General features: G+C 38.6%; 2 long non-coding RNA genes across 3 annotated transcripts in view; both read left to right on the top strand.

The window, feature by feature from the left end:
- The window catches only part of LOC118470984 (uncharacterized), an 81,496-nt gene extending 59,376 nt beyond the window's left edge, over window positions 1-22,120 (top strand). Inside the window, exon 4 of the long non-coding RNA XR_004848190.2 lies at window positions 20,030-22,120. This is a non-coding gene — a long non-coding RNA (uncharacterized LOC118470984). The remainder of the gene's footprint in view (window positions 1-20,029) is intronic.
- Window positions 8,146-15,493, top strand: LOC129350527 (uncharacterized). 2 transcript variants are annotated; one of them, XR_008603964.1, is made up of 3 exons: window positions 8,231-9,745; window positions 10,883-11,031; window positions 15,179-15,493. It is a non-coding gene; the product is annotated as an uncharacterized LOC129350527 (long non-coding RNA). The 2 variants fall into 2 exon arrangements; XR_008603963.1 differs by having other exon boundaries at window positions 8,146-11,031.
- Window positions 22,121-22,211: the final 91 nt, after the last annotated feature.

Raw genomic sequence — 22,211 nt, 5'->3', positions numbered from 1 at the left:
TCGTCACGCTCACGTCTCAACAGTCTATTTGCTATTCATACTATCATCAAACCAGATCAGTGTGGGCTGAGGGAGTTTGTCTCGGTACATCTGCTGATAAATACCTAAAGCTGCTCAGTTTCAACGCAGCTTAAAGGATTGAATCACACTTCAAGTTTTCAAAAACTGTTGTCATGCATGTTGAGTTTTTGTCAACGATTTCTGTTGTTTTTGAGTCCGTGTGGCATCAGGTCAGTTTAAGTTTTCCTTTAGTTCTAGTTGCAACTACTCGGATAGCCAGGAAGTTTCTTGCACATCCACACTGTTGATCCACCGAGATCCTCCAGTAAAGATGAACACAGTTTGTAGCAACACCCATTGAATGGATTTGCTGCATAAGAATGAAGGCATCCAAAACAATCCACCCTTAATCCTGCTCTTGCTGGGTCATGTTTGCTTGTGGCCTTCTTCTCAGCGTTCCATGTAATCGCAGTGGTTCTCAGCAGTTTAACAAAGCTCATCATGTTAGTTAAAGTTTGGTTTTAAGTATCATGAAATCTCACGGCGGCCTTCATCATCAGCACCATGTTTTCATCTTTTCTGTCTCAACTTAAATGCACCTGTAGCTGGCTGGCTAGCTAGCATTAAAGACGACCACGCTGAGGAGTCCATCTTCCTGTCATGGACTGTTTTTTTCGCAGGTCTCTGTGGCCATTGCAACCAAAGGCTCTTTTGGCCAAAGTCCACGTGGCACAAAAAGGCCGCGGCATTCCTGATGTCTGTGGCTAATCTGCGGTGTCAGCTTGTGTTAACGCCGCACCGCCAAATTTGAGGGCACACAGTGCCGGCGAATATTAAAAACTCCCATCAGCAGCATTCCTCCAGAGGAGGGCGGGTCTGATGCGAGCAAGGGTCACCTAAGGTTGAACAGGGGTTGTGTGTTCGAGCTGCTCCTACTGTAACGGTTTGATCCGCTGGACAGGAGGTGGGGCAGACGCAGGATGGAGGGAACACACTTCAAAGAGAGAGTGCTTTCTCCTTGTCCATCTTCATTGAAACTGGGCTAAATGAGCTTTGTGGGGGATGTTGTTCCTGCTGTTAGACAATTCAGAGACTCGACGGAAGATGCCGAAAACGACAGGAGGTCATATGGCTAGTTAATTATCTGCTTCTCAACCTGCCAGACGCTTTCTGTATCCCACCCCAATTGACCTATAATAGCCATGAGATATTGTTCTGCTAAATTTGAGAAGTCTAGCAAGTGTGGGACTGTCCCTGCAATTGCCTCATGTCAAATTTCACACAGCCATGAGACGGAGTCTTTGTACTTGAGTGCAGGCATCTCTCCTCAGATATCCAACTGTGCAGCTTCCTCGTCTAATGTCAGTAGAGTCTGAAGACTGAGACTGCTAGCTTGTTTGCTTTGTATGTATATGCATGCATATATATGTATATATATATATATATATAAAAATAAAAAAATTTAAAAAAATAAATATATAATTTTTTTTTTTTTTTTTGTATGTATTAAAAAAATACACGCAGACTCTTAACCCAGCGTACTGTGACCCACACCTGAGCTCGCTATGAGCCATACAATAGCTGAAAAATTCAGTGTATTTCTGGCTGTCTGAGGCTGCTGTGCAGACAAGTAACATGTGCTCTGCTCTCCCCAACTCCCAGAGGGGCAAGGACAGGAATGCACCGAGGGTCAGGGGTCGGACAGCCATGTACACGTGCAGCGTTGTAGCCTGGCAACAGGTGCTGTGCAAGAGCCGCAGCCAAGTCATTAAAGATCGCAGCAAACCTTGAATCAAGCTTCCATTTCATCCAACATGACATTTCCTCATTCCTGTCTTTCATCTCTTGTTTGTGTAACTTCTATTTTAGAAGATAACTGCATCTCAAAATATTCAGCCTTCTCTTTTATTATTTTCTTGTTTGTTGAAACTGTTAAACAAGCCGAGCTACGACTGCAACGTCTGCACAGAGAAGCTCATAGCTGAGAGGTTGGTAGTGTCTCGGGGAAATGATAGCTCTGTGCCAAGGTATTCCTTCTCCCTCCTGAGAGAGGCCCCGCCATTCAGCGCTGTGAGGTCAACAAGTACAGACCATTACCCACAATGCCCCTGAACCGAGAGAGAGAGAGAGAGAGAGAGAAAAAAAACCTTAAATATGCAGGGCTGTTCCTTTAAGATGGTAAGACAGGAGCTGCCTGAATGCACTCAGAGACATAGCAGCAGCCAAGATGGAGAAGAGGAGGGAGAGGGGAAAACAGGAGGACAGAAAACAAAGATGTTCCCGAGATGTGGAAAAGGGACAATCTTGTGTTTCCCTGCTTCGGCGGCGAAGCTGTTGATATTGTAAAATTATGGGTGTCAGTTTGCTGATTGCACCGCTCAGAGAAAAGGAGTCTTGTTGCTAGGAGAGGAGTGATTCAGCCTTCTCTTATTGGCCGCTAGGATGCGTAAGACGGCCCAATGAGAGCCCTCCCCTGAACGGCAGTGCAATAGTAGAGCTACCCCCACATGCAGACCTGATTAATATGTCAGACATGTTTTATGGGTTAACGTGAATCAGGCTGGATGTATTGAAAAGACTGCAGCAGGGATTTTGTGTGGCTGTGTGCTTTGTGTGTGTGTGTGTGTAAGTCTATACAACATGCGTGCCAAAGGCCACGCTGACATCTCATGCACGGCACAGCGAGGTCAAACGATGCTCTCCATTCCAAAAAATGTTCACAAGCGCAGCGCACTCACTGTAGTAATGAACTAACTCAAAACAGACTGGAGTAGAAATAGGAAATAGGATTCCTCACATGAACATGATTATCACGAGAATGCAGCGCACAGAAGAGGAACACAAGTGAAAAACTTAACTCTCTTTTAGTCAACTGATGTTACTTCAAAGAGGACACGGGCTGCAGTAGATTTACAACACACTGTACAGTTGTTCACATGTTGTGGATCTCAAAACAAATCTGCCAGGGAAATATGTTTTTTCTTTCTTTATTTTTTACCTGACACTAAAAAAAATGTCATTTTTTTCCCCTCTTTGACAGGTTCAGCAAGTCAGATTTTTTTCTGCAGTAGAAGTCTGATTCTCTCTGCAAGCAGTGCTGGAATTGACAAGAAAATACACCATTTTGAGGAAAAAGCTTGTTTGCTGTGCTACCCACAGTCAGACGAGACACTTTTTGTTCTTTGTAGAGACAATAGAGTCCAAGGCTTGTTTTGCACAAAGACTACAGACAGGGGAGGAACCCTTTTTGAACGTGAAATAAATACTCAGAAATAGTTACTTTTCCTTTTGAACCCTCTGAACCCCAAGCCATTTCTGGCTGATTTATTCCCTCCTATCGCATTTTTCCTCAGTGTGGACTCATTTTCACTGCAACATAAAATCTGCACCTCTATAGAAACAGTAGAGGGAACTCAAGAATGTCCAATAAATAGAAAAAAACAAAAACTGAATTTCTTTCTTTATTTACTGAAAATCTGAAAATCCTAGAATCCAGATGTACATCATTTTCCCAAGTGCCCACGTGTGCTCCATTTCGGGGAAAAAAAGGTCTCTCTACATACTTTAGATATTTCACAGCTTACATTTTTAATTTGTTTCTATATTTGTCTCCTATCTGCTGGGTAATATGATCAATATGATCTGCAATTCAGCCAAAATCTCAGAATTTTTGCCATGTGATTGTTGGTCATAGCTGAGTCACTGATGATTCCATGGTTGCAGTGAGGAGCGCAGAATATTTTGTTTTTGACAGAATCGGGTTAGAGCAAATTGTTTATTTTAAAAATTTTTTAATGACACTTGTAGGTTAAAGCAATTTTGGAGACATATTGTGATTTAAAGCTTAGATTTAGGTAATGTTCCCAATGAAACAGCTCATCACAGATGAACAGTTCAAAGACTGTAGAAAAGTTAGAAATTCAACTATTCTTTCTTTTTTTACAGTCTGGCTCTAAAAAATGGTGTCATTTTCATGATTTTTTAAAAGGCAACATGCCTTTCAAACCCATCAGCATATTTTGGGGTTCAGTGAGTTCATAACTCTGCATTCTTCACTGCATCGCTGGTCTGTTATATAGTCCAACCTTATCTGCTGTAATGCACCTGGGCCATGATAGTGTGACCACATAAAAATAATACCGGGATCCTGACACTGAAGCAGCTTAATGGAATCACCAGCCATCATTAACTTCAGTACTTGCAGCCTATTTATACTTTATAAAGAGAACTTACACTCACTGTGCCTATTCAGCGTCCAGCTCATCAACACTTTTATCCACCAACAGAAGAAAACATGTCTCAAAGCTGTGAAAAAGAGCAGCAGAAGATGTTTTGAAAGAGAAGAAACGGTGAGGGTAGTGTTTATCTTACCTTTAGAGGCCAGTGTGCCTTCCTAGCTGCAAAACTAAACTAAACAAAAATAGTTTTGCTCTTCATTTCCATGTGTGGGACTCAGGCAGTGCTGGTTAAATGATGCCATGATTTATAAAACTTTGCCTCAGCATCACGTGTGGTCTCTAAATAGCCTGGTGCAGAATGAGGCACAGTAGGCTTTTGCACGCTATAAATTAATCCCAGTTAAATGTGCTTTATATTTGGATCATTGTGCCCACATGTAGACGCTGGACACAGTGTGGTACAGTCATACAGGTGTTTCTACTTTGACTCATTAGACCTCTCCTTAGGACTGTGTGGGCGTTTCGACATGTTGATCACTCCCTCCTTTGTTTTCTGGCACCTTTAGATCCGCCTGTACTTAAAAACTTTTAATCAACTACTTGTCCTTTTTTGAATTTTTGACTTTTATTTGTATTCTTTTATTTGGTAACGGGATTTGAGGAGCTCGTGTGATACCCATCTCTGCCTACTGTCAACCTGAGCGGAATCGGAGGATCTAATCAGAGTGGAAGTGAAAACACTTGTGTGGGTGTGCAGGGCCACATTATGATTTGATGTACAGCAGCTCAATAAGGAAAAAATATCAAATTACCTTGGAGCAGTAATTATTGGTACACAGCCTGCTGCATTCTGACTCTTGGCGTAATGTTACACATTATTTACATTTCATGAAGAAAATGTTTGCTGTGCGTACGCTCACCAGCCAATTCTCTAGAAACCTCCGTGAAATTTAATGCAAACCAACAGCTCCTTCATAAATTCTTCTTTTTGAAGCTTCTACATTTTAAATTTTTGTTGGTGTTGTCAAACATGCTTTATGTTCACCATTGAGGTTGCATTGCATGGTTGCATTGTTCATGATATTTTGCTGCTGATTTTGTCAGTTTCTGGCTATTACAGGATGATAATGGTTGCATGATGACTGCTCAAAACTCATTGTGCTGTACATAACTATCAATAGCTCTGGCTACTCTCATCAGTGGTTCAAAAGATTATATGTATGCAGAAGGAACATAAACAGCATATAAAGGCTGAACCCTCCATGATGCCACCAACAGGTTTCCTGAACAGCAGTTTTGAAGTTCAGTGTTGTGGCTCCAGTCAATGCCATCTTGGCAGCTACCTAACATTTGAACGATCCAAAATTAAGCAAAGAGGTGGAGCTTTTGTGGAGATGAGGCAAATAATGCAAACATCTCTGGACCATCGACTGTCCTGTGGTGACACCCACCTGTCATTTAAACGCCCTTATTTATACGTAACTTTAAGCCTCAATACAATTGAACCAATTAAGTTATACAGAAATCCAGCTCTTGTAAAGTACCTATGAATGGGAAAATAAGCTATAGAAACCAAAAACATTTTTTATGCCAAGCTGTAAACATGTTTATTCAACTGTAAAGTTGGGCATTTTAACATGAGGGTTTATGATGATTGACACGTTCTCAGGCAGCCTTAAGTGGCCGTTCAAGGAACTGCAGTTGGAGTTGGTGCTCTGGAAGTTGACACTTGAGCAGGAATCATTTGTCACTCTCCAGTTTTCATAAAGCTCTTTGGTTTTAGCATCTCTCAACTTAAACTTTTCCAGTCGGCACTTTTCCTGTTTTGCTGCACTCTTGAAGCTTTTGTCAGTGTTTTCTTCAGCTGTTAGTTGGTAAATAACCACTTTACACTACTTGTACAACACCAAACCAGAGCTGAAAAGAGAATTATGGCCTTCCATTTTTCTCTATGTCTACACAACATGTACAGATTCAGCAGCCATGGATACATGGACACATCAGCTTTATATTGTGATAATGTGCCAGTCAGTTATTGTAGGTTCTGGTAAACAGTTCTGCTGCCAACATAGGTGAGTGAGTAATTCATTTGGAATGGCTGAATTTACTGTATTGCATTTATCAAGTTATTGAATGGTTCCTTCATTTTAAACTGGAGCTAAAATGGCACTTTTTTAGGGTTGAGGTCAACTGTAGTACATTTACTCAGGTCCATTTTATGCTATTTTGGACCTCTACCCCACTATAGAGGAAAATTTGTACTGTCTCATCACCTACATTTATTTAACAGCTGTAGTTACTTTAAGATTAAGATTTTTTTTTTAACTAAAAACTTTAAAAATACGACAGATTTTAAAATTAGCAGTTTCCACCTTTTGTGGCTTTGGATGTCTTACATAAAGCCATGTGTAGTCGAGGTCACTATTTAGACATCTGTTAGTTGTTTCCCTCTAAACTTCTCACATGGTTTCATTTTTTTTTTTTAAAGCTTCAAATGATTTGATATTTCACCAAAAATAAATGATTAGTGAAAAAATCAGCAAACTGAAACCAGATTTGCATATCAGAGCTTAGTTTTTTCTTCTTATACTGTACTTATATAGTGCTTTAACTACATTTGTGCTTTTAATTAAGCAGGATTTTTCATGTGCAATGCAGTATTTGTACTTCAGTAAAGAATCTAAATACTTCTTCCGTCACTGCTGTACACATTATACTGATGTTTAAGGTATAAATCGGTTTCTCTATAGTATAATTTGCCTCCAGAGGTGACTACTGAACCACACTGTTCTTAGTGATGTCTTGCTTCAAACACAATTTGCACAAAAGGCAGCAGCTTTTAGAGTTATTCATATCACCGACAAGAAACAGGCTAAAAATAAATGCTGTGCTTCTTTTGCCACAGCTGATCACAAACTACTATCCTGGCAGAAAATCACAATTCCTGATCTGAGACTCTACTGGCTGCTTCAATAGATATTATTGTGCTTCCACAGAGCCCACTCTTTGTAGCACAGTCAGTCAGTCTGCGCTAAAAAAGAACGTTGAACCAATGCGGAATGTGCAAATGATAGTTGATACGTGTTCATAAATGCTGTCTGGTGCATGTGTATACCCCAGGTAGTTTAGCAGCAATGCAAAACCACACAATTTAAGTTTTCATCTAATGGCTGTTGAATAACCAACAACGTATTTTGCGCTACTAATTAAGAATTGAATTTGATAATAGCAGGGATTTGTTTGCTTCCAGATTTGCTGGAGGGAAAATATCTGCCAGCATTTCTCTTTGAAGAATAAATCAAAAGGAAAGAAGCAGCTGTTGGATTCCTGTTCAGTGAGCTGTACTCACTGAAGTGGATCAATGCAAATATCATGTCAATCCTCTGATTTATCGCCGTAGTTATTTTGACAGGTTTATTTGTCTCGTCATGCCACATTTTGTCCAGTGGTTATTCACAGTATATAAGTGCACTAATGCACTGATTCTGCAGAGGATAATCACACCGGCGACGACTTCTTGGAGAGTTTCAAACAAGAAGCCGACTGCATATTGTTGTAGAAGTTCTTTTTGATTTTTAGAAAGCATCATTGTTCTAACATGTAGTACCATCTGCAGTCCATCAATAATGCATGTTCCAAAAGCACCCCAAAAACTGCCACATTTGGAAGTTTCCTTTTAGGAGTTTGGTTCCTGTTGCTTTAACCGGCTGTCAGGAACACACACAGAAACTTTTTTTCTTCTTCTCCCTTTTGTTCACTCCTCTATGGAAATGTGCATCTGTTCTGTGGCCACACACGCAGCCCAAAAAGTGAAAGCTGCAGTTAGTCTCCTGCTTTAATCCCTTGTTTCAGTTTTAATCTGTTTCAAATCTTTTTTGTTTCTTTTTATTTAAAGCAAGGTGTGTGCTCATTTTTTCCCTTTTTCTATTTTTTGGTTTATCATCTTGTCTTTTTTCCCCCCAGAAGTGTCTCAAGTGTCCTATAAATGCAGTTGTTGAAGTCACATATTTGGAAATGACCCATCTGAGGTCCAGTGCCAGGCTCTCTTCAGTGTTTGCAGTGTGTTTTTTAAGTGGCAGGGTGGGCTGGCAGTTACAGATTGTCCCATTGTCACAGGGTCACAGGTCTGATCCCTCTCAGAGCCGGTGTGTCCACGTTGAGCCGCCTCCATCGGAGACGTTGCCCCTGTCTCACCCTTTTGTTGAAGCAGTTGCATGAGCCAGAAAGTGGATCCATTAAGACTCACAATCGACCTGCTGAAAACAGAGAGCTGCTGTTTGGTTACAATGCAGAAATTTACTGTTGACACACAACTCACACAAAGCTGCAAGGCTCCTTCTGTCCTGTTGTGTTTTCTGTTTATAAATCCTGGTCAGGTAGTGGGTTCAGGTCCTGAATCTGCAGATTCAGAACACAACTGAAGACACTGAAATGCTGTCACATGCTGACCTCTAGTGGATGATGTGTGGTTTACTGACAGTAGAATAAAACCCTCAGTCACAGTCATTTAGGGCATGTTTAGCGGTGTGTTTTCTTGTCTGGGGGTTTCCAAATAACACAATTAGTCTGCAGCACTGAAATATAAATAAATCCATCCTCTGCTTACTCATACACTAATTGAAATGATTTAATTCTTCGCTGTATGTCCTGGACATTAATCCCAGGAAAGCTATTGGTAATGATGTGTGTTTAATGATCTGGTAACATTTATACTTGTGATATTTAAATGAAGAGTAATCACACCAGATTAAAGTATCAGTTTTGAATTCGTATTATGATAAATGTCTAGGGGAGGAGGAAGTAGTAAGATTCTGGACTAAAGTAAAACTACAAATTCCACACTGCAGAAATACACAATTGCATGTAAAAGTTCTGCATTTAAAATATTACGAAACTTAGCAATCTGGGCACGTGTACGGATCTGGTAATTGGATTTTCCGTTCTGAAACGGGTATAAACAAAAAACGAGTGGTTATTTGATTTTCGTTTTAAAATACAAAAATTAAAATTGAAATACAAGGCATTTTTCCTTTTCATGATCAAAAAGGGATATACGTTTTTTTTTAAAATGCTTTTATTTTCGTTTTATATTTAGAATAACAAGAAAGTAAAATCAGTAAGAGACAGAAACGAAAAAAGGTCAGTTTTTTCATTTTCTCAGACCGGAAATTGTCATCAGGAAGTGTGGAGCCAAACAGAGTACGGTGCATAGACTGTACATACATTTTTTTTTCATGAGTTTTCATGGTCAGAATGAGAGATCAGGTGGCCGATCTTAAAATAAATCAATATCGATTTTTTTATAGAGCGTTAAAGTTTTGCGAAGCCAGGGGGCGGGACTATTTGATTGACAGTCCGGTCTGGAATGATTGACAGGTCCTATGGAGGAGGCAGCAGAGACTCTGCTCTCCTCATTTGGATTAATTCTGATATAATAACTGTTTATTTATCGGTGGAGCAGCACAACATTTTCCACAGACAGTTTTCCTGCCCGTTGGCTTGTTTTAACCAGTTTTCTACCTTCGGCTGATTCTACCAGCAGACACTGAAAGGACTCTAATAGTTCGGTAAGTAAATGTTTATTTTCGTATCGGTGCTGCTTTTAATGCACTTTATATGCAGCTTTAGTGTCAGATGTAATGTGTGCCATGTACTCCAGATGTTGGTGGAGTTTGTTTCAGTGTGTGTTGACCAGAGAAGAAAGTTAGCATAGTAAATGTTAGCTTTAATGTTAGCGATGCTAACCGAGCGAGCTGCTCAGTCGCAGCTTGATTAAAGCTAACGTAGCATCAAGCTAATGTGTTGAGTTTCATGTAAACAGCTGAAGTGTGTTGTGTTCCTGTCATGTGGTTCATTATGTTCATAAAACTGTGGCTGGTTGACATTAATGTAACGTTCAGGAAACTTAAATGTGATTAAAACAGTAACGTTAATGTTCTAGTTGTCAGCAATCAGCTTTAATTTGACACTAAAACAGACTCTGATAGTTTGAAATGACATCAGTTTCATTAATTTGTTGAAAATTGTCTCATTTGTTGTTGTGATGTTGCTGCTGATTCATTAAAAGCAGATGATCCGTGTTGAAGATACGTTTAGTTCTAGTATCAGAAGTACAAGAAGGAAAATGGAAGTTTAGTTCTGCTACGTCAAAGATTTCAGGATTAAAATAACTAAATGAGTCTTTATGCCGCAAACTTTATTTTTAGAATAAAGAAATAATGAAATAATCACAGATGATAAAAATATAAATAGCAGAGAAAACCTGAGAGAATAATTTCCTGAAAAGTCTGTGAAGGAAAAGCAGCTTTTTATCCTGAAAGATCAGAATCAGCTCCAACATCTGCATCTGACAGAATCAAGTCAACCAGAAAGAAAAGAAAAAAGAAAATGACTTCTTTCTGATCACATCTGTTCTGCTGCTCACAGTCTGCTGCTGCTCACATTCTTCACATTTATAGTCCACTTTTAAAAGTTCAGCAGACAGGTGCTCTGCTTTGGAGTGTGATGATGTCGTCGGTGATGTGGAGAGTGAAGTTTCCGTTTCACCCACAGCGTGCTTTAGGGCAGCCGGGTCGGACTTGATGTTTGAAATACTGACCAACAGCTCAGATTTAACTGTCTGTAGTTCCGTTTTGATGGGTGTTAAACTTTCACTCAAAGCCGCCAGGAGCTGGGTCTTTAAAATAACCGCTGTCTCGTTACAGAGTGAAAGTAGCAGTTCCTCCTTAAGGTCAGAGATTGCAGTATCTGAGGGCCTCTTCAAAAGAAGACATAGTTGATGAAGGCGTTCTGGAGCAGGACCAGAAAGACCACGACCAAGCAGCCTTGAGATCTTAGGCAGCGTCTCCCTCAGGTGGGTGTCAACGGTGTTCACGGTCAGGTCTGTGGTAATCTTGTCAAAAAACAAAACAGAAAAAAATCTAGATTATAAATCAACATGTAACCAAAGCACTCTGTGTATAACGCCATAGTATAGGATGTAGGTCAGAAAATGTCAAAGTACAGTATACTTTTCAAGAATAACATAGTATGGCCTGTGGTTCATAGTATAGCATGTCGGCAAAAAAAACCCAACTGATTATTATGTGGTTCAAAAAGTGCAAAATGATAGGATGTTGCCTAAAATTGTCATGTATGATATGTGGTTCAAAAAATGTCATAGTGCAAAATAGTATGTTTTTCAAGAAAACATCAGAGTATATGTCGTCTAAAAAATGCCATAGAATAATATTTCATTGCACAAGTAAAAGTATAGTAATTTTTAAAACTGTTCAAATTCTTATATGTTGCTAAAAAAAACAAAAACAAAAAAAGTCACAGTAATATGTGAATTTAAAAAGCCTATAGTATAGCATGTCACCCAAAAACGTCATAGTATAGCATGTCATCCAAAAAACATCATGGTATAGCATGTCGCTCTAAAAACATTATAGTATAGCATGTCGCTCTAAAAACGTCATAGTATAGCACGTCACCCAAAAAACGTCATAGTATAGCATGTCACTCTAAAATTGTCATAGTATAGCATGTCGCTCTAAAAATGTCATAGTATAGCCTTTGGTCTAAAAACGTCATGGTATAGCATATCGCTTTAAAAACGTCATAGTATAGCATTTCGCTCAAAAAATGTCATAGTATAGCTTTTGGTCCAACAAACGTCATAGTATAGCATGTTGTTCAACAAAATATCATAGTATAGCATGTCACTCTAAAAACGTGATAGTATAGCCGTTGGTCTAAAAACGTCACAGCATAGCATGTTGTCCAACAAAACATCATAGTATAGCCTTTGGTCCAACAAACATCATAGTTTAGCATGTCGCCCAAAAAACGTCATAGTATAGCCTTTGGTCCAAAAAACGTCAACGTATAGTATGTTGCTCTAAAAACGTCATTGTGTAGCATGTCGTCCAAAAAACGTCATCGTATAACATGTTGCTCTTGAAACGTCAATGTATAGTAGGGCTGGGCGATATGGCCTAAAAAAAAATTCTCAAATTTTTTCACAAAAAATCCCAATTTACCCGATTTTTTTTTAACCCCCTACCTAATCTCTGCATGCTGGAGTCCAGTCTACTTTATGCAAATGAGCTGCAGCCCTCTCCGGGTAAACACACCGGATCGCAGCTGGAAATGCGCCGCATGTGGCATGCTGGTCCAGTTGCCGTGCGTTTTTACCTGGAGAGGGCTGCAGCCCATTTGCATAAAGTAGACTGACTTCTACTTTATGCAAATTGCATGCGGCGTGCGGAGATTCCACGCATCGTGAAACTGTCCTCAAACTTCTAAACTAGGCGTCGGTGACCTAAAATGAGGACAGATTCAGCTGCTGCAGATTATTTCTCGCTTCAAATGCTTTCAGAAATACTTTTCGCTGACGTGTTTTTTGAAATAAAAGGGAAAGTTTGCTGACAAGCCGCTATGTTTATCCGACTTGTCTGGCGGACTGTCCAGCTGAAAGCTCGGTCACGTGACCACGTAGCGGCCTGCTGTTGCTCAGCGCTGTCATGTGACCATGTTGTGGTCCGCTGGTGACCGATTGCCGTCCGTGTGATTTTCAAATGCGGTGCGTTGTCGTGCGGGAAAATCGTATCTAGTGGACACACGCCTTTAGATCTGCTCCGCTCGCCGCCATGTTGTCTGTGTATCAAGCGCGGGGCTAGGGGGGCGCGCACTCTGAACTACGGGAGCCCAGTGGCAGGCGCTGGTGGCGGATGTTGATGAGAAAATCGATTTTCATAAAAACAAATTGACATTAAGTACAAACTCGAATTAATCGATAAAATCGATTTATCGCCCAGCCCTAACGTATAGCGTGTCACTCTTGAAACGTCACAGTATAGCATGTGGCTCTAAAAATGTCATAGTATAGCATATCGCTCTAAAAACGTCATACTATAGCATGTCGATCTAAAAACGTCATAGTATAGCCTTTGGTCCAAAAAGCGTCGTAGTATAGCATGTCGCTCTAAAAACGTCATAGTATAGCATGTCGCTCTAAAAACGTCATCATATAGCATGTCGCTCTAAAAACGTCATAGTATAGCATGTTGCTCTAAAAACGTCATAGTATACCATGTTGCTCTAAAAACGTCATAGTATAGCATGTCGCTCTAAAAACGTCATCATATAGCATGTCGCTCTAAAAACGTCATAGTATAGCATGTTGCTCTAAAAACGTCATAGTATAGCATGTCGCCCAAAAAACGTTATAGTTTAGCCTGTCGTCCAAAAAACATCATAGTATAGCATGTCGCTCTTAAAACATCATAGTATAGCATGTCGCTCTAAAAACGTCATAGTATAGCATGTCGCTCTTAAAACATCGTAGTATAGTATGTCGCTCTGAAAACGTCACAGTATAGCATGTCGCTCTAAAAATGTCATAGTATAGCATTTCGCTCTAAAAACGTCATAGTTTAGCATGTCGCTCTAAAAACTTCATAATATAGCATGTCGCTCTAAAAACGTCATCATATAGCATGTCGCTCTAAAAACGTCATAGTATAGCATGTTGCTCTAAAAACGTCATGGTATAGCATGTTGCTCTAAAATGGTCATAGTATAGCATGTCGCCCAAAAAACGTTATAGTTTAGCCTGTTGTCCAAAAAAACATCATAGTATAGCATGTCGCTCTTAAAACATCATAGTATAGCATGTCGCTCTAAAAACGTCATAGTATAGCATGTCGCTCTTAAAACATCGTAGTATAGTATGTCGCTCTGAAAACGTCACAGTATAGCATGTCGCTCTTAAAACATCGTAGTATAGTATGTCGCTCTAAAAACGTCATAGTATAGCATGTCGCTCTAAAAATGTCATAGTATAGCATTTCGCTCTAAAATCGTCATAGTTTAGCATGTCGCTCTAAAAACTTCATCATATAGCATGTCGCCCAAAAAACGTCATAATATAGCATGTCGCTCTAAAAACTTCATAATATAGCATGTCGCTCTAAAAACGTCATAGTATAGCATGTCATCCAAAAAACGTCATCGTATAGCATGTTGCTCTTGAAATGTCATCGTATAGCATGTTGCTCTTGAAATGTCATAGTATAGCATGTCGCTCTAAAAGCGTCATAGTATAGCATGTTGCTCTAAAAAGGTCATAGTATAGCATGTTGCTCTAAAAACGTCAGAGTATAGCACGTGGCTCTAAAAACATCATAGTATCGCATGTCGCTCTAAAATTGTCATAGTATAGCATGTCACTCTAAAAAAGTCATAGTATAGCATGTCACCCAAAAAACGTCAGAGTATAGCATGTTGTCCAAAAAACGTCATCGTATAGCATGTCGCTCTTGAAACGTCACAGTATAGCATGTCGCTCTAAAAAGGTCATAGTATAGCATGTGGCTCAAAAAACGTCATTGTTTAGCATGTCGTCCAAAAAACGTCATTGTTTAGCATGTCGTCCAAAAAACGTCATGGTATAGCATGTCGCTCTTGAAACGTCACAGTATAGCATGTCGCTCTACAAACGTCATAGTATAGCATGTCGCTCTAAAAATGTCTTAGTATAGCATGTCACCCAAAAAAAGTCATACTATAGCATGTCGCTCTTAAAAATGTCATAGTATAGCCTTTGGTCCAAAAAACGTCATAGTATAGCCTTTGGTCCACAAAACGTTGTGTCTCAGCTGTCTGAAGTAGGTGAGGAGCAACACAAAAACAGTTCAAACGCTGGTTTCCAGAGGGTTAGACGAGTATTTATTTGAAAGAGGAATTTTACAATAACACAACATGTGAGGGGGTTAAAAGCAAATGGGTGTTTGTAAAATAAAAATAAATAAACAGAACTAAAAGTGAACTGCACGTTAACATTGATGGGCATTCCAACCAGGAACAAAGTAAAACGTAATCAATACGAAAAAAACTCTTCCTGTTCACCTCTTCAAGCCCAAAAACACACCGCAGTAGCACCCTAAACTAAAACTACCAATGGGTTCCCTGTTTTCCTTTCTGAACAATTCAAAGTTCCCTCTCTATCTCCCCAGACATCCACCAACCACTGGAACACATCTCCAAAGTTCTGCCGGGCCAGCTCAGCTTCCCCTCAGAAGAAGTGCTGCCACCTGCCAGATGAAGGAGCCTTTTGAGAGGCAGCTGGCATCGTGATTGGACTGTACTTTGGTCTGTTCCAATCCAGCTTCAGCTCCAGAGACGGCAGGCGGGACGAGTCAACGGAGGCCGGGTGGACGAAGGCATGCAGCTGAGTACAATCCAGAAAACAACAGAGGAGGAGTGCAGTGGCCCAGAGCCAGAACAAACAGAGTAGCATCGTATGTCTCTTAGAAAACATCATAGTATAGCCTTTGGTATGAAAAAGCACCATCATATACATCATATATTGTACAAATAACAAGTCAAAGGAAAGAGACATACATTGTAGAATTGTAGTAATTGTGGGCTGACTGATTTACTGATTAGAAGTATTTTATTTTTTACTGATTTACGGTAATAAATACATTTAAAAATGGTGCTACTTTGGCTCTGAACCTTTATCTACCTGTGGTCGCTCTGTCTTCTGGAGTGATTTGATTGGTTATACGTCACGAATAAAACTCCTTTAACTTAACATCTGTAAAAAAAAACAAAAACATATCAACAAAGTTATCTGTTAAAGTTTGTTTTCTTGTAAGTTTAACTCCAAGATTATAAATACTTTCATTTACTGCAAATGAATATCGACTTCAAATGTCTCACTAATAATCATTATCAGCCTTAAAAACCCACAAAACACCCCTCTATACTCACCCACACTTAGTACAGTCTGGTTCCCCCTTCTATAAATCTGCTTGGAATCTTCCACTTCCTGTTTGTCAAAGTGGCCTTCTACCTGGACAGGTTTTGTTGGAGCTCATGCAACAAACATTTTGGGTAACTGCACTTTAATATGGATGGATGACACTGAATTAGAGTCTGTTTTAATGAGACTGAGTTAAGATGTGTAGCTGTCATTAAATACGAAATTATTTCTCAGAATTCACAGAGGAAAGTCTGAAATGTTTGCTAGGTTAGCGTCCCACATGTTCTTTGGCTCAGCTAAAGCTAACTCTCTCCAACTTCTGGATCTCTTGAGTTGCTTGTTGTTAAAATATCTTGCTAGAGGTGCTGAAGCTCAGAAAGTCTGAGATGTTTGTTCAGAATAAGCTCATTCTCAAGACTTATCTGAACTGTCCTCTTTTGTTTGAACTTTCCCTAAACTTAGGAGTTAATGACAGAGCAGCACATCCAGACTCAGTCTCATTTATGTAGAGATTAAACTTCAGTGTCATTCACTGATGTTAACGTGCAGTTTTTCAAATGTTTGTTGCACATGCTCCCGACCAAACCAGTCCAGGTGGAAGATGATGTGAAGAGAAAGCTCCAGAAGATGAATATCACACATTTACGTTGGAAATAAATGTCCTTTAATTAGACATTGTCATGCAAAAGTTGGATTTCCCTTTAATGGTGTTCAAATCTTTGTTTTGTTGATGTTGGTTTCTAAATGTTTTCTGACACTCGGCCCCAAAGATTAAAACCTTTTACGACTCACAAGCTGCAACAATTCACACATTATCAACTATCTTTCTGACTAAACTAAGATAAAAAGTGAAAAACTGCCTGATTCCTGCATCATGAATGTAAATCTTTTTGGTTTTTATGACAGTAAACTGAATATATTTGGGTTTGACATTTTATAAACCAAAACAAGAAATGAATTACTGGAGAAAACAATCTACAGATTAATGGTCAAAGAAAATGTGTTTTCCAACATATATGGCTGAATTACTCCAACATTACAAGATACATACAATTTGAATTCAATTTTATTTATATAACGCCAAATACAGGTCAAATTGTCTCAAGACACTTTATATTTTTTGTCATATTTAAAATATGACAAAGTAAGAAATTTAAACCTCTTGACTAATCCAATTTATTATTGTTTTTAAGAGATTAATCGACAACTAAAATAACTTTCTCCACTAAAACTAATAAACATGAGGTCAAATAGAAGGAACAGTTTTAAATACTGCAGTGCCACAGCGACAAGAATAAAGTTTGACAACAAAAACTAAGTCTGCTGGTGGATTCCATTAAAGTCCTAATAAATGATAATAAAGTGTGATACTAAAGGTTTGTGGTGCTAAAAATGTCAAAGTAAAGATATCAAGTTGAACATCTGGATGGAGGTTGATAAAAGTTGACCTTTCATTTCTCTGGAGCGACTCCATGGATTTTATGGATGGTGGTTAAAGACCTGCTCTTCTAGTCGTCTTCCTTCTAGTCGCTGTAAAAAGTCAGTCCATCCTGGCCGACTTCAACACCTCTTCATGACAACTTGTTCTGCCTCCGACCTGGTGGAATCTCCAGAAACTCGGGAAAACCTCTCGAGACTCAGATTTTCAAAAAACTCGTCGGGCGGGGGAAGGTGTGGTGGGTGGTGGGGGGAGGTGGGGGAGTAGAGGGGGGAGGCCGCCACCCACCTCCCCGCCTACTCTCCGCCCTGACTCCACCCAGACTCCGCCTTGGCTCCACCCATGTGGTGACTTCAGAAACTACGATGTCAAAGGGACGACGAAATTATTTCTTTGTATCTGATCTGTAGCTCAGTGAGTTAAGGATTCGCCTATGGAGCTGCAGGTCGCTGGTTCAAGACCAGACACTTCTTAAGTTTTCTCAAAATTCTGACAAAGACAAAGAAAGAAAACTGCCGGTCGTGGGTCTTGAACCTGCGACCTTCCACTTGGTAGTCCTCTTCTTATCCTCCTGAGCTACTCGCTCAGATACTAATTCTTCTTTTTTTTGCGCATTTATCATCTATTTTTTGTCGTTTTCGAGTTTTTTTTTTAACTTTCTCTTTTCTCGACCATTTTTCTCAGGAGGTTGGACTTCTGCCTTTGTGATGGAGGGTTGAACCCTCAGTTCCAAGACTTTTCAAAGCCTCCACACCTCCCGAGTCCTCAGGACCTGAGCTTTCACACAGTCTGAGGGCTGAAATTTTCTAAGTCCCACAGTAGTTCTCTGTTAGATCTAACTTTCAGACAGTCTGAGGACTGATACGTTCTAAGTTTCTGAGTAGTTCTCTGTTAGTTTGAACCTTTAGACAGTCTGAGGACTGAAAACCTAAAAGTTCTTGAGTAGTTCTCTGTTAGTTTGAACCTTCAGACAGTCTGAGGACTAAAATTTTAAAAGTTTCTCAGTACTTCACTGTTGGTTTGAACTTTATGGTTAACAGAAGCCTTAAAACTTGTCACCATGAGTCTTGATTTCACATTTAGACCATTGATCTGAGTTCTTCTCAGACCTTCACCTGTGGGTTTTTTAGAAATCCTCAACAAACTTTGATTCTCTTCACTGAACAGTAAAGTTTGTGGAGATCAGAAGGTAACATTAGTTTGATCAATGCCTTCAACTACTAGTAGACTTTATCTGGAAAGCAGTTTTCTGAAATGAGCACTTAGTAAATCTGTCCACAATCAAACCAAGAACATAGAAAGAGGAAATGTTTGAAGAAACAACTTGATGTTTTCATTTCAGACTAGAAAGACTTTTATCTGTTTTTGCTCTTTTTGATCGTTTTATTGTCTCTTCTGTTTAATTTGATCTTCTAAAGTCTAACTGGTGTCTTTTCAAATGTTTTCTCTTTAGTTTGATTCTTCTTAAATGTTTAGTTTTGCTCTTTTCTCACCTTTTATTCTTTTCTAATGTCTGACTTGATTTCGAAATGTTTTGTCTTTTTAATGTTTAATTGTTTTTTCAAATGTTTTATCGGCTTGTTTGAATTTTTTTTTCTTTCCCAATATTTAATTTTTGATGAAATCTTTAAGGTTTTTCTTTTTAAATGTTTTACTACCTTTTAATGTTTAATTTTCTTTTTAAATGCTTCGTTGTATTTTCTGTTTAATTCCTATTTGAAGTTTTATTGTCTTTAAGATGTAATTTTCTAATTAAACATTAAATTTTTTAATTCAATATTTTGTCTTTTTAAAGGTTTAATAACTAATTAAATGTTTTGTATTTTTTTTAAATGTTTAATATTCTTCTTGTTTAATTTTATTTTTTAAATGTTTAATTATCGAAAGTATTTTATCTGTAATTTTTAATATTTGTATTTTTAAAATTTTGTTTAATTTCATAATTACATGTATTGTATCTTGTTTATCTAATTCAATATTTTGTCTGTTTAATATAGTTAAACATTAAATACAATTACATTATATTAAACAGACAAAATATTGACTCAGATAAACAAGATACAATACATGTAATTATGAAATTAAACAAAATTTTTCAAATACAAATATTAAAAATTACAGATAAAATACTTTCGATAATTAAACATTTAAAAATACTTTTTAATAATAAAACTTTTTAAAAGTTTTATTGTATTAAATTTTTTTCCCTTTGATTTGCTTTTTGTTATGTAGTTTATTTCTTTAATCTTTTTCTGCCAAGATTTTAACCCCAACCTTAAAAATGAAATAAACCCTTAAATCACAATGAAAATACTTCTGTTGTCACAATCATGAGTTAGTCAATTATTCAGTTTATCAATTCAACTTTATTTGTTTAGCACCTTTGACACAGATGACAAAACTAAACAAGCAAAGAGAAAAAAAACTATGCTAAAACTATGATTAAAACTCAAAAACATTTCAAAAAAAGATTTAACATGGTAATAAAATATGTTGTGTCCAGGGGATGGAGGGAGTTTATTGAAGTCTTCTTGGGCTCACATGGGAAATCATTTAAAATATAAATTTGATATTCAGTCTAAGGAAACTGCAGAGCGACAGAAGAACCAACAATATCTCCTGTTTTCTCCTTTAATGAGTCGACTCTTCTTGTGCTTTCAGACCAAAGAACTACAGATTCTTCACAACCTGCTCAAACTCTTGGTACAGGACCTCACCACACGGGTCAAGAAGGTTTCTGTCTCATTTCTACTCTGAAGCTCACCTTCTCCTGCTCAGACTGCTGACAAATGTTTCTGCTGCTCTAAAGTCTGGTCTCCAGAACTTCCTAAAAACTCTCAAAGTCTCTTCTGCTGCAGGTTGCTTTGTAGAACTGTTACAGAAAACCTCACTAAACCACATGGAGGGGCCTCAAGATAGTCGTCCAAATGAAACTATACAAAAACCAAACTAGTACAACCCAAACGCTAAAGTCTCCTGCAGCCTACCAGAGAACCTCTGAGAACAGAGAATCAGGACAGGAACTCTTACCTTCTGGACAACCAACGCTGGTTCTCAAACAAGAATACAGAATGTGTCTGACCAAACACCTCTAAAGACTCACTACAGCCAAGATAAAGACACAACTCAGCTGCACCAAATCCACTAATCACTGCAAACATCAGCACCATGTGCTAACTGTGGCTAAAGAACCACATTTACCAAGACAACTATCCAGTACAAAGCCCTAAAACACACCAAGAGACACATTAAAGACGATTTTACTGCTGGAAGCTGCAAGCCAACGCCTAAAGAACCAACTAAAGCAATGGAGCCAAACCCGGTTCAGTGGTGAAGAGAAACAGAGGAAATGTTTGTCTGCAGCCAAATAAAGCAGGAAGACACTGAGGTGCTCAGGTGTTCCTGATAACACCAAGCAGCCACCTGGACAGCCAATAGGAACACAGCTTACTGGAAGTCCAGAGGGCTGGGTTAGTGAAGTAAATTTAATTTAAAGTTGAGGCAGAAAGTTAACAAAGAAAGTTGAAAACCACCTTCTGATACCTGAAATCTCTGAGTTTTCACACAAAGAACACCTGAACATGTCAAACTGGTTTCATAGTAGAACCATCATTGTAAAAACGTCATAGTATGGTGTGTTGCTCAAAAAACATTACGACCCGGCTGTCTAGGGTCTCCGAGGAACAACACAAAAAGAGGACAATGTTTTGACATTTAATAACTGAGTCCTGAAATAAATTTACAGTTGTGGATTTCTGTCATTTAGTCTGGACTAAACAAATAACAGCAGCATAAATCTCAAACATCATTATGAGGAGTCTGGATTGAGGTTTCTCACTTGATAATGATCAAAACATGAAATTTAGGTCGGTTTAAAGGAATATTCCACCTTAAATCTTTGAATGTTGATCTAAAAGGTTGGTTTCAGGAATTATTTCACCTACAAGGTCCTCAAACATTCACCTTAAAGGAACATTCCACCAAAAATCCTTGGACATGCACCTAAAATGTTGGTTTAACCAAGTATTCCATCCAAAATCCTCAGAGACCTGAGGGGCTGGGTAAAAGGAATATTCCACCTGAAATGTAGACCTGAGAAGTTGTTTTGGAAGAATATACCATCCTAAACATCCTTAAATGTAGACTAAAAGAGGGTTTGGAAGAAAATTCCACCTAAAATCCTCCAATGTAGGCCTAAAAGGTGAGTTTAATGGTATATTCCACCTAAAATTCCCTACTGTAGACCTTGGAGGTTGGTCTGATGGTATATTCCACCCAACATCCTTGAACATAAACTTAAAAAGTTCGTTAAAAAGGAATATTCAAGCTAAAATCCTTCAATGTAGACCAAAATATCTTGGTGTAAAGGAGTATTCCACCTTAAATGTAGACCTAAAGGATGGTTTGGAGTAATATTCTACTCTAAACTCTTCCAATGTAGACCTAAAAGGTTGATCTGATGGTATATTCTACCCAACATCTTGGAACATTTACCGAAAAGGTTGGTTTAATGGTATATTCCCAGAAGAACCCTTGAACATCAGGCTTAATGGTATATTCACCCAAAATACTTGTGCATATACCAAGAAGTCAGTGTAAAGGAAATGTAGACCTAAAAGGATTGTTTAAATGAATATTTAAACGATTATTTTCATTATTTAATAATCTGTTAACAGTCAGAACCCTGGCAAACATATTTTCATCAGTTTTTTAGTGGAAGTCACAAATAAAGGAGCTCTTGGTTTTTCCTGGCGTTACTGAGTCCAAAGCTGCTGTTTCAACACAGAACGTTCACATACATCCACAAAACTCTCAGCACTCAAACACCCACAGACAGGAGGCC

This window comes from Amphiprion ocellaris, chromosome 14, assembly GCF_022539595.1.
Source record: "Amphiprion ocellaris isolate individual 3 ecotype Okinawa chromosome 14, ASM2253959v1, whole genome shotgun sequence".
NCBI classification, from domain to species: Eukaryota; Metazoa; Chordata; class Actinopteri; family Pomacentridae; genus Amphiprion; species Amphiprion ocellaris.
The sequence above is the reverse complement of the archived record's forward strand: the minus strand, read 5'-3'. Positions and strand labels throughout refer to the sequence as shown.